This window comes from Bufo bufo, chromosome 3, assembly GCF_905171765.1.
Source record: "Bufo bufo chromosome 3, aBufBuf1.1, whole genome shotgun sequence".
In the NCBI taxonomy this organism is placed as follows: domain Eukaryota; kingdom Metazoa; phylum Chordata; class Amphibia; order Anura; family Bufonidae; genus Bufo; species Bufo bufo.
The window spans coordinates 560619210-560637668 of record NC_053391.1 but is presented as its reverse complement, the minus strand read 5'-3'; the positions used below and the strand labels follow the sequence as shown (position 1 = coordinate 560637668).

The 18459-nt window shown below is 45.0% G+C and overlaps 1 protein-coding gene across 1 annotated transcript in view; it reads right to left on the bottom strand.

Annotated features, from left to right (window-relative positions):
- SPATS2 (spermatogenesis associated serine rich 2) overlaps positions 1-16189 on the bottom strand; it is a 96094-nt gene extending 79905 nt beyond the window's left edge. The window contains exon 1 of the mRNA XM_040425542.1: positions 16068-16189. The gene's annotated coding sequence lies outside the window, so the exon portion shown is untranslated. The remainder of the gene's footprint in view (positions 1-16067) is intronic.
- Positions 16190-18459: the final 2270 nt, after the last annotated feature.

Below are 18459 nucleotides of genomic sequence, written 5' to 3'. Positions count from 1 at the left end.
CTGAAAAACAATCTTTTTCTCAGACTCCTTGGTACCCGGAATAAGAGGACGCTCTCAGGCAGCAATATCCTCTAAGTACATGGCCACCAGAACAGTAGCAAATAGCCAGAAGATGAAGTGCAGGATCAGATACGCTCACGTAGATCTTCACCATTTGTACTCTAACCCGGTTTTACCACGAGAACAAATTACTCTGGTTCATTTTCATCTTGTATGTAACATCGACTGCTGCTGTATCCAACCAAACCCATGATGCACTTCCTCTCAGCACCACCCTTAAAGGGGTTGTCTCACTTGGCACAATAATAGTTAGGAAAAAAACTTACTAATATACGTCAGGTTTCAAAACTGCCTCCTCTTCTAGATAATCCTCATCTTGTAGCCCTTTAGAAGATGCTCATTATCAGACAGTGGTGGCCGCGTCTGCTCATTGGGAAGTAAAGCGCTGGCTTGTATGGAGGCCGGGATCACATGCGCATTTGGTCCCTCCAGTCCCAGCCACCTCATATATGCTGTGTTGAACAGCTACCGGGGGATTGGGGGGGGGACGGGACACTACTAACCTATTACATGTGCAGGATCTAGGCCGTCTGCTGTGATACATGACAGCTGCCCTTTCCCCCGTGACCAGGGGGGGCGAGCACGCACAGGCAAGCTGTGGGCGTGACTGGCACAGACAGCTCTGTAATAATCAAGTGAGGTGTGACCGCCCCCAGATTGAACTGGAAGTGCACAGCTAAAGATGCAGGCTAATTGCATGGTGAGACAATCCCTTTAACGCTCAGCTAGTTTATAGCTCCTCCCACCTGCTAGTTACATAGACGCTCCCCTATCACTGCCCCGCCCATGGACATAACGTCACAGGAAATAAGAAAGAGCTGCATGGACATGGTCATGTGACCACAGCCCAGAACGGAAGATAGCAGCAATAAAGGGAAAGAAATACATTACATAATTACAGTTACCTTCATAAAAGGACCATTTCAAAAGGATGTTGATACAAACCGGAATACCCCTTTTATACTGCTCTTTTGCCAAGAGTTGGTGCAGTTAATGGGTAGGAGCATTCCTAGGAATACTCGTTCACGATAATTGCCCCATGTAAATATGCTGCTGACTACCTGATGAGCGAGCAAGTAATCATTCAATGGGATTTTGATACTGATGGCCTTGTCCTCAAAACAGTCCATCGATATCTGATTGGTTGTGATCCAACACCAAGCACCCCAGCCAATCAGTTGTTTGAAGAGGCTGTGGGCGTTGTGGCCCCCTCATTGCTTACCATACACAGTGCCATACATTGAATAGTCGCCGCACTTGGTATTGCAGCCCAGGTCCACATAGGCCATGTGACCGATGAACATGACATCACTGGCCTAGGACGGAGCGATGCTGTTGATCAGCAGGGTTGCTGAGAGCTGGACCCCCACTTATCAGATACTGATGACGTATACCGAGAACTGAAAACCTTGTTAATAAAACACCAGAAATAATCATTTGCTGACAGCAAAGCATCCTGCATGAACAGGGATCTGCAAACAATGGGGGTCATTTATCAAGACTGTTCACACCAGTCACATGATCCCCTCAGACTTTTTAAAACATCCATGCGCCTAAATTTAGGCATATTCAATGCATTCACGCCATCCTCGCCACTGGGGTTTAGTTTAGGCGCACAGACTGCTGGACACTGACCCTTATTTATGAAAAGGCATGTGCCGCATCATGAATTAAGCCCATCCTCCGGCAGCACAGGGGCTATCAAAGACCTTCATAAAAAGCCAGTCTTTGTTAAAGGACCCCCAATGAATCTGCATGGGGACAGGCGACTGCAGTAGCAATCACTCATTCCCATACAAAGGGGATGGGTGCTGCATGTAAATGCAGCTTGGCCCCCTGCTCGAGGATGAACAGTTCGTTTTAAGGACCTTCAATGTTTACGTAGAGGTATGGCCACCCTAATAAACGACTACAGGATCAGACTACGCCAGGATTTGTTTGAGGTCTGTAACCATGGAGCAGCAGCTGCACCAATCCTTTCTGCAGAGGAGCTGCATACACAAAACGACTTCCTGATTTAAGGCCATGTACACTTTTGCTCCATTGCATCTAATAATAAATATTCCACTGTGCGTTTACCTAGACTACATACAACAAACTGCACACAAGGCCCTTTCTTTAGATGCTTTGCTCCCACATGTTGAGTTTCTAAAGAACAAATGGAGATCTAATAAGTGTAATTGGCCCCTATGGAGATCCTCACAAAACACTAAATACTTGCTTCTACGGAAACTGGGACGTTAGCACCTCCAGAGCACTGCCGCAAGTGGCGGATGTACTGAGTTTTGGGCACAGAAAAAAAAACAAAAAAATGCAAGCGGTTTTTGTAACATACATGTTTTTATGCTGCGTTTTCAGCTAAGGGGGGGGGGGGGGGGGAATACGCTGAAAAACCATCACAAGATGAAGTTCTGATCGGTGGGGGTCTGACACCCAGGAAGGCACTGGTACACAGCTTACCCTAGGCCAGTCACAGTCACATTCATCAGTCACACGGCCTAGGTGCAGCTCAGTCCCAGCCACTATACAAAGGGGGTTGTCCGGGCTTTTACCATTGATAACCTAGCCTCAGATCGGCAGGGGTCTTTGCTATAGACAGCAGCGGTGGACGGGAAGAGAGACAGGAGACAGCACGTGCCGTCTCCTCATATAGCTAACTGGGTGTCGGATAGGTCATCAATAGTAAAAGCCTGGACAACACCTTTAATCTTGGCACAGGTGGCAGGGACTGAACAGATCCCACACAGACATACTGCTCCGGATCAATGCGGATCACCACTGACTGAAGCCAAGCTCCCACTGTATGGTTGGCCAGAAACTAGATGGCACATTTTACAATGTCTAGGTGCAATCCCTTCACTAGATTTGGGCCACAGTGCCTCCTTCTGCACAATGAGTACCTGTAATGGGTTCCCCAAATGCAGAAGAGCCAGCTTCTCTGGTACGGAGCCCTGTGTTCAGTGGTTTTAGTGACAAGGAACTGGAGAGTTCAGTTCACTGTCAGTACAGCATTCAACTGTCTGTGTGGCAGAGGTCTGTGTTGCGTATGTGACGGCCCAAAAACGCAGACGCCCGCACCCAGAAGCGCACTGTACCATCAAACTCTCCATGCAAGTCAACTTTTCCACTTGTGGGAAAAGCACATTCCGAATGCTAAATTCCTGAAAGTGCATTTTTGTCATATCCCTGGTGAATAACCACTGCGGCAGCAGGATCCGACCAAGAACAACATCTGCATGTAGTTTGCATGTTCTCATCTTTGTGTGGGTTTCCTCCCATACTCCTAAGACATAATGATTTCGATTGTGAGCCCCTGTCAATGCTGCAAGAGGAAAACAGAAGCACCAATCCATTGTGTTTGATTTCTCCTAGGCCAAAAACTAGGTAGGACTCAAATCATCACACTGATAAGTGTAGTGCTCCTCTGCAGACATCTTTATTCAGGCCAATCAATAGAACAATAGTTATGTTATCCCAAGGGCTGTATTACACCAACAGATTATCTCACCAATTTCTGTCCAATCAGACCAATAGTAGGTGTGTGTAAACAGACATCTGACCAATGATTGGTCAGAAAATCTGTCAGATAATCTGTTGGTGTAATACAGCCCTAATACTACTAATCTACTAATACACTAGCAGATAACATCTTCCCTTCACAGCAGCAGTAAGCTAAGAATGGATTCCTCATCAATACAAAAGTACTGCCAAAATGAAAATAAAAACAGCCCAAAATTCTTAAAAATATTGTTTTCTACGAACATCCACAGGAGCTCTGTTGGAGACAACAAGCAATGATCATGTCTGCAAAGTGCTGCTGAATACAAGGGGTGTTCAATAAGGCATCTACCTGAATATGAAAACAACATTTTCTGAGAAGATTTAAACTTACTATACTTTTCAGTGTAATCCCCCTTGACTTCAATAGACTTATTCCACTTCACCAGTGGTCAGATGCCCTCAGAATAGGAGACTTCTTGCTGTTGCAGGAACCCTGTTATCGCCTCATCATCAGGGAATTGTTGCCCATGCAGATATATCTTCAAGTTCCCAGAAGAGAAAGTAATCACTCTGAGCCAGGTCTGGACTGTAGGGTGGATGGTTAAAGGGCGCGTCCGCTTTTTACTAATGGATCATAAATAAATATCAGATCGGCAGAGGTCTGACATATGGCACCCTTGCCAATCAGCTGTTTGAAAGAAGGCAGCGCTCATATGAGAGCTGCTTTCTCTGCTCCGTTTACCTGCTTGCCGCAGAAATTGCAGTGGTGAGCAGGCGTAAATACAAGTATGGCGTCCCCATTCACTTCTATGGGACAGCTCCTTTCTATGCACTTGGACAGGGCCCTATGGCTTTTTCAGTTCCTGTGAATTTTCCAATGCTAAAATATAAAGTTTGTGCGCTTTCACCATGTGCTAGATTAATTTGCATTACCAACATTTTTATTTCTATAGTGACAGGAAATAAGGAGTTGACCCAACTGTTTCGCAAATCTACACTTAGAATTAGGGATCGAACGATATTACATTTTTTAGAGCCGATACCGATAATCTGTGAACTTTCAGGCCGATAGCCGATAATTTATACCGATATTCTGTGCATTATCCTTTTTGAAAAAACAAAATTCCTACAAAAATCTGCTGAAAATTAACATGTTTATTGTTAACGTGTAGCTTTTTTTGTAAAATCTTTCTTTTTCATTTATACTTAATATTTTGGCGTTTTTTATTTTATTTTTACTTACTTTTAGACCCCTTAGGGGCTAGAACCCTTGTCCTATTCACCCTGAGAGCTCTATCAGGGTGAATAGGACTTCACACTCTCCCTGCTGCTCTGTGCACACGGCAGCAGGGAGCCGACTATGGCAGCCAGGGCTTCAGTAGCGTCCTGGCTGCCATGATAACCGATCAGAGCCCCAGGATTACACTGCTGGGGCTCCGATCAGAAGCTGCCACTGCCACCAATGAGGAGGAGGGGACCCTGTGGCCACTGCCACTAATTATTAATATGGGGGGGGGCGTTGTGCCACCAATGTTTTTGATACTGAGGTTGGAGAAGATAACTCGACCATTAATTCATATACAGAAGGCGGGTGCTGGCTGCAGAATCATATAGCCGCACCCAACCTCTGAGTGGTAGCTGAGATCTGCGGCAGTTAACCCCTCAGGTGCGGCAGCTACTTGTCAGAGGTCGGGTGCGGCTATATGATTCTGCAGCCAGCTCCCACCTCCTGTTGAATTTGAATGAGTGAGTTAACACCATTGGTGGCGCAGTGGCCACAGCTGCTCCCCTCCTCCTCTCATTGGCGCGGCACAGGGGGGGAGGGAGACACTGCTTCCTCCTCCCCTGTGCTGCTGAGGGAACACGGATCGCGCTGACAGCAGCGCTATCCTTGTTCCCGATTCATTATCGGCATTTCGGCAAAATAGATGCAGATACCGATAACTTTGAAAATCCTGAATATCGGCTGATAATATCGGTAAAACCGATAATCGGTCGGTCTCTACTTAGAATGATTTTCTTCAGCTGTAACAGTCCAATAGTAAACTCACAGCGCTGCGGTAATTCCCCACGTCCGTGCCCCGCAGACACATCAGCAGGCAAGAAATAACCAGTGTGTGCAGATGGGCTGACAAGGAGGCCGTGGGGAAGCTCAATCCAGGGGGCCGATAACACTTATGCAATTTCCGAATAAGCAACTAATCAAATGTGAACCTTCACAATAAGTGAGGGATTAGGAGCACAAGACAGTGTAATCCAGGACCCAGCCATTTTAAATTACAGGATGGAATCTTTCAATGTAAGATTAGCAGATTATATAGGGATTAGCAATTAAATGGATATGGAATAGAGATCGTAAAAAGACTGTCTTATTCAGCGCGTTTCTTCCTTTTTAAAGCCACTAAGGGGGGGGGGGGGGGGGGATGAGAAATTGCTCAGCCTTGTGCTCCCTCCACCCCTACGCTCCCATTCAATAAGCATGACTGGGAACACATCGCTCCTGTCTGACTGAGCAGGAAAGCTGAAACCGGAGGCACAGACTCCCCAGCCGCACAAAGGAGGCTTGTCTGCCACTGGCCAGTCTACCTGAAAATAATCCCAGCTGTGTCACAGGGGCTAAGACAAGTTCAAAAGGAAAGCAACTTTCCTCAGCCTGCTATCTGTTGGAATTCCCAGCGCGTTTTAGAACCATCAGGCAGAATATTTGCTCTTGGCAGCCCGGGGAGGCACGACTAGTGGAAAGGATTAGTGAACGATGACAGCACGCAGTAAAAAAATATGGAGTTAAATGGCAGAAATCTTTTCCAGAGGAGCTCACAGTGGAGAATCTTGGCAGCCGGCAGTTCTTGTCTGCGTGGCAGTTTGCAGGATAGTGAGGAAGGAGCTACGACTCCACAACAGGTAGACAAAGAGCCACAGCAAAAGGAGACTATTTACCCAAGTGACATCGTTAACGGAAAAGACTACAAAGGCCAAGTAAGGCCCCCTTCACACGAGCGAGTTTTCCGTGCGGGTGCAATGCGTGGCGTGAACGCATAGCACCAGCACTGAATCCTGACCCATTCATTTTTGAATGGGTCTGTGCACAGGAGCGTTTTGTTTTTTTTCCACGCATGAAAAACGCAGCATGTTCTATATTTGGCATTTTTCACTCAGCCCTGGCCCCATAGAAGTGAACGGGTCTTCAATTAAAAACGCATTGCATTTGGAAGCAAGTGCGGATGCAATGCGTTTTTCACTGATGGTTGCTAAGAGATGTTGTTTGTAAACCTTCGGTTTTTTTACGCATCAAAACGCATTGCATCCGTGTGTAAAATAAACAAAAACAAAAAAAATAAAACGAACAACTGAACGCAATCGCAGACAAAACTGACTTAACTTGCTTGACTGAACGCACCCTGAATGCATCCGGACCTAATCCGTCACGCTCGTGTGAAAGAGGCCTAAAGGATACAGAATTACAAAGTTCAGCTGCCTCCAAAAAGCACCACATTTTAATGAAAAGGGCTTGTCAGGTGGCAGAAACATAGTCTGCTGTGCTTGGTATTGCAGATTAGTCCCATTTACTTCAATGGGGCTGAGCTGTGCTTAGGCCATGCGACGGATCAACGTTACGTCACTGGCCTAAGAAAAGGCTGCGGTGCTCACAGGGCGCTGCAGTTTCTTCAGACAGCTGATTGGCGGGGATGCAGGAAGTCAGCCCCCCACAGATCAGATACTGATGACAAGTCATCAGTGATAGACACTAGAGGACCTTTCACCTGAAAATGAAAGTTAAACTAAAGATATAGCCTTACTTACATGCCCCCCATTATTGCTTATTCAGTCATTCATTTATCAATCAGTGCCCCCGTTTGTCCGTGCTGCCCCCCGGAATATTTGCCGCCTTGTATGCTAATGAGCCATTCGGCTCAACTGGGCGGGCCTTCAAAAGTTCTCCTGGGCGTGTCATTCTTCTCTAAAATCTGGATTTTTTTTTAGACCTTGCGACACCTTTAGGGCACAGCTACGTGGCGACACTGGTTGCAGCTAGGCTCGCTGAGTAGCGGGGACCCCACAGAAATGAATAGGATTGCTGCACCTGTCAAAAGAAATCCAGCAGTGTTGGATTTCTTGCAATCCCATTCATTTCCAATCCTGGCCCCGACCCAACCAGTGTCACCGTACCCTTAGGATACATGCACACAGCAGTGTACTTTAGGCTACATGCACACGACTATGTTTTTTGCAGTCCGCAAATTGCGGATCCTAAAAAATTATATATATATATACACACACATCTGTATGCCATCCGTTTTTTTTTTTTTTTTTTAGCGGATCCATTGTAGCAATGCCTAAAACAGACAAGAATAGGACATGTTCTATTTTTTTTTGCGGGGCTACGGAACGGACATACTAATGTAAACAGCACACTGTGTGCTGTCCGCATTTTTTGTGGACCCATTGAAATGAATGAGTCCGCATCCTATCCGCAAAAAAAACAAAAAAAAAAAAAAACGGAAAGGACACGGAAACAAACAACGTTCGTGTGCATGTAGCCTAATGCTGGTTTTCTGCATGGATACAGATTTTGCCAAGTTTCCACACTGCATGTTACATGTGGGATGTACCATGGATTTGCCCCAGATTTCACCCTATTCACTGCGAAAGGGTAAACTCTGCGATGAAAGTCCACACAACCAATCGATAAGCTGCAGATTTCAAAATCCAAACTGCAGCTCAATTTACACACATTTCTGATATATGAAAATATCATCTACTTAGCTGGCATTGTATTACGTGGCCCAAAAATCCACACACCACGTGCAAGTAGCCTTATGCTCTATTACACTGCCTGGCATGTGGCTGTGTAGTAATAACACATTATATACAGCATTATAGAACTTTAATGCCAGGAACCTGCACGTCCATGTGAAGGAAATGTCAGGTACCTACAGCTGCTGAGCAACTACTGCAAGGAAACCTTTCTGTGTCTGGATATCATTTTCTCTTCCAGAGGTAGATGGCTAGTGTCCACCATGGCAGGGCTGGTGAAATCCAAGGAGCCAGGTATTCAATACAGGGAGATGGTGGCTGCTGGAACCTAACTTTTAGGCCCCTTTCACACGGGCGAGTATTCCGCGCGGATGCGATGCGCGAGTTGAACGCATTGCACCCGCACTGAATCCCGACCCATTCATTTCTATGGGGCTGTGCACACGAGCGGTGATTTTCACGCATCACTTGTGCGTTGCGTGAAAAATCGCAAGCATGCTCCTCTTTGTGCGTTTTTCACGTAACGCAGGCCCCATAGAAGTGAATGGGGCTGCGTGAAAATCGCAAGTGCGGATGCGATGCGATTTTCACGCACGGTTGCTAGGAGACGATCAGGATGGGGACCAGATCATTTTATTATTTTCCCTTATAACATGGTTATAAGAGAAAATAATAGCATTCTGAATACAGACTGCATAGTACAACAGCGCTGGAGGGGTTAAAAAAATAATAATTTAACTCACCTTAATCCACTTGCTCGCGCAGCCGGCATCTCTTCTGTCTCCTTCTTTGCTGATTGCAGGAAAAGGACCTGTGGTGATGTCACTCCGGTCATCACATGATCCATCACCATGGTAAAAGATCATGTGACGGACCATGTGATGACCGGAGTGACGTCACCACAGGTCCTTTTCCTGCAATCAGCAAAAAAGAAGACAGAAGAGATGCCGGCTGCGCGAGCAAGTGGATTAAGGTGAGTTAAATTTTTATTTATTTTTTTAACCCCTCCAGCCCTATTTTACTATGCATTCTGTATTCAGAATGCTATTATTTTCCCTTATAACCATGTTATAAGGGAAAATAATACAATCTACAGAACACCGATCCCAAGCCCGAAGTTCTGTGAGGAAGTTCGGGTTTGGGTACCAAACATGCGCAATTTTTCTCACGTGAGTGCAAAACGCATTACAATGTTTTGCACTCACGCGGAAAAATTGTGCATGTTCCCGCAACGCACCCGCACCTTTTCCCGCAATGCCCATGTGAAAGAGGCCTTAGAGTTATTTTCTATCCAAGTCAATAAAACTTTGTATTATGTGGCTACTAAAAAAGACATCTGGTTGATAAGGTTTATAAGGCTACTTTCAGACTAGCGTTCAGAGAGGATCCGTCTGGTGTCTGCACAGACGGATCCTCTCCTATAATGCAGACGTTTGGATCCGTTCAGAACGGATCCGTCTGCATTATAGTTTAGAAAAAATTCTAAGTCTGAAAGTTGTTCAGACGGATCCGTCCAGACTTTACATTGAAAGTCAATGGGGGACGGAGCCCCGACGCTAGTGTGAAAGTAGCCTTAGACTGTTGTCACCCTTGCTTTACATGGATTTATTTTACTCACATATATAGCCGACATTCTGTAGAGCTTCAAAGACATTATCACTGCTTGCTGTCTCCAAAGGAGCTCACAATCTAAGTTCCCTATCAGTATGTCATTTGATTGTGGAGAGAAACCAGAGGAAACCCACAGAAACACGGGTGGAACATAAAAACTCCATGCGGATGTTGTCCTTGGTTGGATTTCAATCTAAGGGTACTTGCGGTACTGCGTTCCGTCCTAGGGGCTCAATACCGGAAAATAACTGATCAGTTTTATCCTAATGCATTCTGAATGGAGAGCAATCCGTTCAGGATGTCTTCCCTTCAGTCCTTTTCAAGGTATTTGGACGGAGAAAAAAAAACAAAAAACGCAGCATGCTGCATTTTTCTCTCCGTCCAAAATTCTGGAATACTTGACGGCATTAATTTCCATTGAAATGTATTAGTTCCGGATCCGGTATTAAAATTGCCGGATCCGTTCTTCCGGTCTGCGCATGCGTAGACCTTTAAAAATGTGAAAATAATAAATACCGGATCAGTTTTTCCGGATGGCACCGGAGAGATGGATCCGGTATTGCAACGCATTTGTGAGACGGATCTGCATTCGGATCCGTCTACAAATGGGATCAGTTTGCATACAGATTCCAGCGAGGGAACTGCCTGCTGGAATCCAGCAACGCAAATGTGAAAGGTGTGAAAGTACCCTAACCACTCCATTAGCCATTGAATTCCTTCTAAAAAAAAAAAAATGGGCCAACAAATCAGTATGGCGTCGTAAACCTTCACTACCAAAGTCACTGACCAGGAACAAATCTGAACGTCTTACCTATGGACATGCACTATGAGGACGTGCTAAAGACTGCAGGTTAAAGGTTACTTTTTGTATTAGGACTTCATTGTAGCCAATCCAAGGCATCCATTTTCTTTCCAGAAGTCACGAAGCCAGAATGAGCAAGAATGTGGCTGGGGGGCTGGGCAGCCATAAATTCATAGGTTATTACAGTAAAGCTAGCCAGAATAGTGACAGCCTGGGAACCTAGCATGAAAGACTGTGGAGGGGGGGGGGGGATATTCTGTCACTATTGTTGCGTAACAAAGTCACAAAGTATGGTGTGGTAGGTATATTCGTGCCAGGAATTGTGACTTTGAGCTTCTCGCCACTTTTCTAAAGTAGTCAGAAAGGAGGCAGGGCCTCCCACAGCCTGCCAGACTGGCGTAAGTTACAGCTCAAGTCTATGCCAACCCCGAACTGAAAAAAATAAATGATATATACATACACACTGTACACACATTGGGGGCACTGGTCTCACCTGTGGCTCTCTGTCAATCAGAACCCCATCAAGGAATGAAAGGAATGATGGAAGTTGTAGTTTCAGAACTGCTGGAGGGTTCTTCTGGCGCGATATTGCAATAACCAGCAAACAACATTGTAAACTATGTGCCCTCGCATGTTTAATAGACTTTTACACACAGGATAACCAATGGGGGGAAAATGTTATCACCGTAAGTGTGTTTGAAGTTAGTTTTAACATTGGAATTGCTATGCTAACTTGCACCAAATTTATGGACGCAGCACATGGTTTTTATAGGTTCAGGATAAGGCCTCTTTCACACTGGCGCGTGCGCCCCGTTGCCGTATTTCGGCCCGCAATACACGAGCACAGGCCGTGGGGCAGCCGCAGCAAATCGCGGACCCATTCACTTTAATGGGTCCGCGATCCGGCCGTTCCGCAAAAAGATAGGACATGTACTATCTTTTTGCGGAATGGAAGTACGGGACGAAACCCTACGGAAGCACTCCGTAGTGCTTCCGTTTTGCGCATCACTGGATCCGTGATGCGGAATGCCCACGAACGCCACCCGTGTATTGCAGATCCGCAAATGCGGTCCGCAATACGGCAACGGGGCGCACACGCCAGTGTGAAAGAGGCCTAGGTGTAATGTTTGATAAATGTCCCTATAAGTGTCTTATTGATTGGTGTCCAAAGCTGCTGCTGAGCAAAGTAGCTGCACAATCCATTCAAAGTCTATGGGACTGCCAAGGATGGCTATCTCCAGCAGTTCCATTGCGTCTGACCACCACTGTTCAACCAAGGACACGGAAACTCCTTACTCATAATCAGTGGGTCCCAGCGGTCAAACCGCCACCAGACATTTAGGCCTCATGCCCACAAACAGCGGGTCCGCAATATGCGGGCACTGGCCATGTGCTCACCGCATCACGGATGTGGACCTACTCACTTGAATGGGTCCACAATCTGGAATGTCGGTGCATACCAAAGGCACGGAAGCACCATGGAGTGCTTCCTTGAGGTTTCTTTCTGTGCCTTCGCACCACAAAAAAAAAAAAAAAAAGCAGAAGTTGAATATGTCTGGATCCATCTGCAGAATCTGCACGAGGCTTTATCCTGTGGATAGGTGATAAGTTGTTATTTTGGGACAAAACACTTTACAGGGTTTTCTGAGGATTAAATATTGCTAACCTAGTTGGCCTGGCATTAAATTTCCCCAAAGCTTAAATTACGGGCAAACAGGGGTCAAGAGTAGACCTATCCTTCAGGGACTAAGCTCTGGCTCTTAACTTGGATTCCTAAACTGAACAGGGTAGGCTCCTCAATATTCTGAAGTTTCAAAACCCGGTGGTGGGAGTAGAGGAAGCGAAGGCATCACCAGAAGCCATGCAAGAGGATTTCTGGCTCCTGAGATCTGACAAAAAGTTTTCTACACAACTTCCAATACCGCATGCATTTTGAAATAGTCATCAAAAGGACGTGTGGCAGAAATGAGGTTGGGTAGACACAGTGGGCGAGACATGTTCATCCAAGTCTGCAGACAGAATCTCAGCCAGTTACAACACCATACTGACATTAAAATGACCACTCCCCTCCCCCGGCTGTCTCGGACACCTGGCCTTCACAAGCCCTGGAAGACTGGATGGTGTCTACAGCATCTTCTCGCTATTCAAAAAATAAACTCGAAAACTAAATTTTCGATTTGCATGTGTTTCCTTAAATAGCCGGTCTGTAAACTGACTAATAGGTCTTCTTCACGGTGCAAATATTTACTTCACTAATATTTTCAGTGCCAAGGTTTGGATAAATGGAGGAAAACCAGAAACCTATGGGGTCTGGGCGGCAGTATCCCTCACTCACACAGGATGGGATCTATCAGAGTTAGGGCTCATACACACAAATTAATTTTCTTTCCGTGTTTGTTCTGTTTTTTTTTTTTGTTTTTTTTTGCGGACCATATGCGGAACCATTGATTTCAATGGGTCTGCAAAAAAACCAAAAATGAAGTTACTCCGTGTGCATTACGTTTCCGTATGTCCGTTCTACAAAAAAAAAAAAAAATAGAACATGTCCTGCTATTCTCCGCATTACAGACAAGGACAGTTCTGTTCTATTAGGGACCAGCTGTTCCGTTCCACAAAATACGAAATGCGCACGAATGTCATCTGTATTTTTTGCGGATCCGATTTTCCGGACCGCAAAATACATATGTGTCGTGTGCATGAGCCCTTAGTAGAAAAAAGAGCGGAGCGCCGTCCAGAAGACTTGTCTATACAGTGATGTTAGTGCTGGTGCCCACTAGCGTTGAGCGAACTTGTGTTTTAAGTCCGGCGTCATCGAAGAATCGCGTTATGGATTCCAACCATAACGGAATTTAGAATCCATAACGCGATTCTTCGATAACCCAAACCCGAACTTTAGACGACGAACTTAAAACACTAGTGCCCACCTGATGGTGTGGTAAGGCCTCCCAGTTTGCCACATGGATGCCGTAAAAATGCAGAAGTACCAAGCACACGCTGCAGCAGATGAAAATCTACATTGGAAAATAAATTCTATCAATAATGCACTTCAGGATCAAGCCCCTTCCTCCAATTATCCGGAGATCAAGGAAGGAGCTAGCCCCTGAAATGAGTTATGGACTTTGTCTTCCAAGAAAGCATTCCATCTAATGAACTTGTGTGTCTGATACTTCTGGGCCATGAAATACATGTCAATTCTCGCAGCATGTGCACATCGGATCAGAAACCCTATGACCCTATGCTGGCATTCATATGTGACCACCCTTCGTTGTTTCCACCTGGAAGCCACGGCATATTATTAAAACCCAGTGCAGGACAGGACTCTGCTAGACGGAGGTATTTATTACATGGCCGAGCCCTCCACACCGCCTAAGGCCATTTACAGGGAGGGCAATAATAAGCCCCACAAATAAGCGTCAGTCACAAAAGAATGTCACTAATCAGTCACAAAATCTACTACACTTTCTAAAAACACAAGGCCTTTTGCGTGCAAACAGCTCTTAAGGATCCACCATTATGTCGACACGATCAGCGCTGATTCACTTCTCAATCTCTGGAGACTCGTGCGGTGTAAACAGCAGTTACTTCTAATTCATTGCAGATTCAGGTCAATCTAACAACTTCCCACCCATTCTGCAGATCACTCAGCTTTTTCAACATATTTATTAGTAGTTTATATATTATTTTAGACAGATTCAGCTTTATTAAGGCTACTTTCACACTTGCGGCAGAGGATTCCGGCAGGCAGTTCCGACAGCGGAACTGCCTGCTGGATCCGTCAAAACGTATGCCAACTGATGTCATTTGTAAGACTGATCCGGATTCTGATCAGTCTTACAAATGCATTGAAATGCCGGATCCGTCTTTCCGGTGTCATCCGGAAAAACGGATCCAGCATTTATTTTTTTAACTTTTTTTTCCGGAAGGACGGATCGGGCATCCTGGTATTTTTTATGTCGGATCCTGCACTAATACATTCCTATGTAAAAAAAAAATGCTGGATCCGGCATTCTAGCAAGTGTTCCAGATTGTTGGCCGAGATAAAACTGTAGCATGCTGCGGTATTATCTCCGTCCTGAACAGTCAAAAAGACTGAACTGAAGACATCCTGAACGGATTGCTCTCCATTCAGAATGCATAGGGATAAAACTGATCAGTTATTTTCCGGTATAGAGCCCCTAGGACGGAACTCAGCACCGGAAAAGAAAAACTCTAGTGTGAAAGTACCGCTACTGTTATCTTATTTATATAAATTCAGCTTCATTTAGAAATATGTATTTATTTTTATATAACTTCAGCTTTATTTTAGAGTACTTTCACACTAGCGTTAATCTTTTCCGGGGCTGAGTTCCATCCTAGGGGCTCTATACCGGAAAAGAACTGATCCGTTTTATCCCCATGCATTCTGAATGGAGAGTATTCTGTTCAGGATGTCTTCAGTTCAGTCACTGAACGACGAATATATATATATATATATATATATATATATATATATATATATATATATATCGGATCCATTTCTCCGGATCACATCCGTTCTTGCAATGCATTTGTAAGACAGATGCCGTTTGCATGCAGATTGCCGAATCACTCTGCCGCAAGTGTGGAAGTAGCCTTATCCATATACCTTCCGCTCCTCAGGACTAACCACCCAGGAGGAGGAGATCTTCTACCCTGCAGCGAACACTTACCAAGCTGTGGCCTCTGACAACCAGAAGCCACCAGGGCACCTTAAAAATTTGTACTTTAGCAACAAAGGGAGCCTACAGATTTGGGTGCACACGTTAGGAGCGAGCCAGGAAAATTCTGTAGTCAAATGGCCAATAATCAAAACCCATAGCCAAGAAGTACCCTCAGAAGCCTAGTCCAGGTTACCCGCCGCTTGCCATCTGACAGGTATACAAGGAGGACAGACCTGTACAGAACAGACTTCAGGAGCAGGTGGCTTACATTCAGCTGTGTAGGTGGCCAAAATGGAGACACCCTTTAAGATTTCCAGGGTCGTGAATAGGAAGTGAATAGAGACACTCTAGAAGCCACATCAGCCCTGAGATACCGGTAAGTGGCCTGCCAGTTCGCCATAGTCCAGCCCCTCAGCATCCTTCAAGGGGACGACTATTACCCAGGCACATATGACACCACAGCTCCATCCTGCCCTGCCTTCTTCTTCTTCACCTCTCCCCCGGGCATCCTCACACGTAGCCTCTGCAGCCGGTGCGCACCCCCCACCCAGACAACCGTGTGCGGCCCTCATCGCACCGCGCAGCACACAATTGAAATTCCGTGATTACCATGGGAGCAGAGCACGAGCCGCACCACGCGCCTCCCCGTGCACACCTACCGTTATACGCCTGCTGGATACCGAGCTGACTGCACCGACTAAACCACCGAGGCTCCGGTGCCGGGTCCTGTGAAGCCGCCGTGCTAGAGGATTCTCTAACTAGGGGGAGCCGTAGGCGGGGCTTCGAGCAGGCAGTGGGTGAGGAAAACAGAATCCGCCAATGAGAAGGCCGCATTCCGATACGCGCAAGGGAGGCGTGGCCAACAGGCGAACAAAAAAATAGTCGTAGTCCCACGGGCAAATTTGAAAGAAAAGCTAGGATTGGACGGAGTCTCCGGAAATGTACGAAGATTTCCGATCAGAGACGGAGGGGGACGAAAATCACCGAGGGGAGAGAGGGGTCAATTCCAGGGGAAATAACTGGACGACCTACCATGGAAGTATGGAACGTTGTGACGTGCATACATGGCGGCGCCGGGATGGTAGTCACCAGCCAGTGATTGCCCTTGTAGTTGGTTGCTATGGGTGACACCAATCATACACAAAGACCTGAAAACTGTTTTTATGAATACCGTCCATTTTTGCATTATAGATAGGGGTGAGCTTAACCTCTTCACTGCCTGAGGCCAGATAAGAAGGGCTTCCTGTCTGGTGCCTTCACGGCATATTGGTTGGATATTAGTTATGTATGGCCTGTATCATGGAGAGTGACTATGCAGCCGGTGACAGGGTGGTGGTCCCAGCAGTTACCCCTCCATAATATCCTGTATTGGGATGGACAAGGTAAAATGGCCACAGTTATTAAAGGGGTTGTCCATCCCTGGGGGCCTCTGATGGCCGGACCTGTGAGGGGACCTAAGAAAATCGGCCAAAAAAAAAAAAAAAAATATGGCTCATGATTCAAAACTATTAGTGTATAAAACTTAAATGAAAAAAAAGTATACATTTTAGGTATCGCCGCGTCCGTAACAACCTTCTCTATAAAAATATCACATGATTTAACCCCTCAGGTGAACACCGTAAAAAAAAAGATGAAATAAAAACGGTGTCAAAAAGCCATTTTGTCACCTTACATCACAAAAAGTGGAATAGCAAGCGACCAAAAATCATATGCACCCCAAAATTGTACCAATCAAACCGTCATCTCATCTCACATAAATGATACCCTACCTAAGAGAATCGCCCAAAAAAAAAAAAAAACTGGCTCTCAGACTATGGTGACACTAAAACATTATTTTCTTTTTTGTTTCAAAAATAATATTAGTGTATAAAGCTTAAATAAATAAAAAAAAGCATACATTTTAGGTATCGCCACGTCAGTAACAACCTTCTCTATAAAAATATCACGTGATTTAACCCCTCAGGTGAACACTGTAAAAAAAATCTAATAAAAATGGTATCAAAAAGCCATTTTCTTCACTTTATACCACAAGAAGTGTAATAGCAAGCGATCAAACAGTCATACGCACCCCAAAATAGTATCAATCAAACCATCATCTCATACTGAAAAAAATTAGCCCCTACATAAGACAGTCACCCAAAAAATAAAAAAAACTATAGCTTTCAGAATATGGAGACACTAAAAAATCATTTTTTTCAAAAATGCTTTATTATATAAAACTGAAACAAACAACCAAAAAAATATTTGGTATTGTCGCGTCCGTAACAATCTGCTCTATAAAAATAGCTCATGATCTAACCTGTCAGATGAACGTTGTAAATAGCAAAAAATAAAAACAGTGTTAAAACAGCTATTTTTTTTTTACCTTGCTCTCAAAAAGTGTAATTATAGAGCAACAAAAAATCATCTGTACCCTAAAATAGTACCAACAAAACTGCCACCTTATCCTGTAGTTTCCAAAATGGGGTCACTTTTTTGTAGTTTCTTCTCTAGGGGTGCATCAGGGGGTCTTCAAATGTGACATGGCAACTTAAATTGATCCCAGTAAAATCTTCCCTCCAAAATCCATATGGCGTTCCTTTCCTTCTGTGCCCTGCCGTGTGTCCCCGTACAGCAGTTTACGACCACATATAGGGGGTTTCTGTAAACTACAGAATCAGGGCAATAAATATTGAATTTCGTTTGGCTGTTAATCCTTGCTTTGTTAGTGGAAAAAAATGATTAAAATGGAAAATCTGCCTAAAAAAGTGAAATTCTGAAATGTCTTATTCATTTTCAATTAACTCTTGTGCAACACCTAAACGGTTAACAAAGTTTGTAAAATCAGTTTTGAATACCTTGAGGGGTGTAGTTTCTAAAATGGGGTCACTTTTTCTGTAGTTTCTAGTCTAGGGGTGCATCAGGGGGGCTTCAAATAGGACAGCAGAGTGACAGACAGCAGAGGGTTGTAGTCAATGGAGAACATTCAAAACAAGGTCATGTTACCAGTGGGGTTCCACAGGGATCTGTACTGGGACCGATTTTGTTTAATATCTTCATAAGTGATATTGC